At 53.1% G+C, this 1,779-nt stretch overlaps 1 protein-coding gene and 1 long non-coding RNA gene across 17 annotated transcripts in view; one reads left to right on the top strand and one right to left on the bottom strand.

Annotated features, from left to right (window-relative positions):
- The window catches only part of LOC115288531, a 5,531-nt gene extending 4,226 nt beyond the window's left edge, over positions 1–1,305 (top strand). Inside the window, exons 3-4 of one of the 2 annotated variants that reach the window (XR_003907056.1) lie at positions 162–572; positions 838–1,305. This is a non-coding gene — a long non-coding RNA (uncharacterized LOC115288531). Of the gene's footprint in view, positions 1–141; positions 573–837 lie in introns of both variants that reach the window. The other variant, XR_003907057.1, reaches the window with a different exon arrangement.
- LOC115288523 (SLAM family member 9-like) overlaps positions 1–1,779 on the bottom strand; it is a 132,760-nt gene that overhangs the window by 88,855 nt on the left and 42,126 nt on the right. The window lies entirely within an intron of this gene.

Here is a 1,779-nt window from a genome sequence, read left to right as displayed (position 1 = left end):
CCCCCCCCACCGATGTGGAGGAGCCCCTCTCAGACCCCATCCCCCTGGGTCGCACTGAGAAGCCCGGATTCAGGCAAATCGGGTGCCCGTTTGTGGACACGGTGAGTGACCAGCCTGGCGGGGCCGTGCTATCCCCAGCAGCCCCTTCCCTTTCCCCACAGGGCAGCTCATGGACACCCTGCTCCTTTCTGTGGAGCCCTATCTGGTCACAGCAGCAGGACCCCAAGGACACACTGCTGTGAGCTGTTGAAGGGGGACTGTCTGCTCCCAGCCCAGACCCTCCCAGACGGGAGACTCCTTCCTTCCAGGACCTGCCTGTGAGCGCCTGCTGTGGGCCAGCCCCTGGGCCAGGTGCACAGACATGTCCCGGAGGCTCCTGGCACAGGCTCCGCCACCCTCATTGTCCCAGGAGGAGAGGGGCCCTGCTCAGTGCCCACAGTACAGAAGGGGCACGGGGCTCTGGAGGAAAGAGCAGGTGGGAGGTTCAGGACCTGGGAGTGTGGCTTCAGGGTCACACCAGGAAGTCAGAGCAGGCGTCACCAAGGACACCAGTGAGAACAGACCAGCAGGAGGTGAGCAGTGACCAAGGACATCCGGGGATCTGCCAGCCTGGGGGAGGTGATGGCCTGTGTCATGGCCTCAGGCGGGACCTGGCCTGTCGTGTTCCAGGAACAACAAGTCAGGTGCCCAGATAAATTCCCAGATGTGAAATGGTGGGGTCGTGTGACGTTTCCATGTTGTAGTGTTTTTGGAGGAAGCTCTGTACTGTTTTCCACAGTGGCTGCACCGGTTTGCATCCCCAATAACACTCTTCGCCTCCTGTCTCTCTGATACCAGCTCCCCTTCCAGGCGGGAGGTGACGCTGTGGTTTCCATTTGCATGTCCCTGAGGGTCCGCCCTGCTGAGCATGGCCCTTGTCCCTTCTGGATCTGCTTCAGAGCAGTGCCTCCCGGGGCCTCCGCCCATCATTTGGCCAGTCACAGCATTCGAGTTTAGTTCCCAGGGTCTGTTTTCCTGCACGTTTTAAAATAAAATGAAAAAATAATAATAAGTCATCTTTTTAGATAAAGTACTGGCCTCCAAAGTGTGGTATACGAGGTGATCCATTGTGGGATCCAAGGAAAGTACAAGAATGTCTGTTTACATCTTTATTTTGATCATGAGACCCCCCAGTTGGAGCATGCGGTAGGGTCTCCCCGGCACTGTGGCCTGATCTGGGTGTCACACGCGATAGTGGACGCCCCAACGGGACCCTTCCTATTTGTAATTTTCCTAGTGGTTTCCTATAAATAGTCGGACAAAGAATTTAAAGTTCCTTGGTCTTTAGTTATCAACGCTCTGAACAGATTTCTATGTCTGTTTCCGTGTTTGGTGAGAATGAAGCACATTTTCTCTCTCCTACTTCTTATTTTTTGCTGATAGAATTTGGGGATTTAACAGTCTATAATTCTTGAGTCTTGTTTACTTCATGTCTTCCTTTCCAGAAATTTAGAAATATTTGACTTACGAATCTGGGTCTCCAGCAGCTTGGGACACATGTGCTGAAGTAGATCTACGAGAAAGGTTGGAGATCAGGGTCTTGTGTACTGAGCGGGGCATCGGATCTGGGAAACCCCAGGGAAGTGGATGCTGGGGACGATTAGATTACGAACATTATTGCTCCATTCTAAATTTTTTTCAATGGTTTATTTATTTTTCTGAGAGACAGAAAGATAGCGTGAGCAGGGGAGGGGCAGAGAGAGAGGGAGACACAGAATCTGAAGCAGGCTCCAGGCTCTG

The sequence above is a fragment of the Suricata suricatta genome, chromosome 3, assembly GCF_006229205.1.
Source record: "Suricata suricatta isolate VVHF042 chromosome 3, meerkat_22Aug2017_6uvM2_HiC, whole genome shotgun sequence".
Taxonomy (NCBI): domain Eukaryota; kingdom Metazoa; phylum Chordata; class Mammalia; order Carnivora; family Herpestidae; genus Suricata; species Suricata suricatta.
This window is presented reverse-complemented; position numbering and strand designations above follow the sequence as displayed.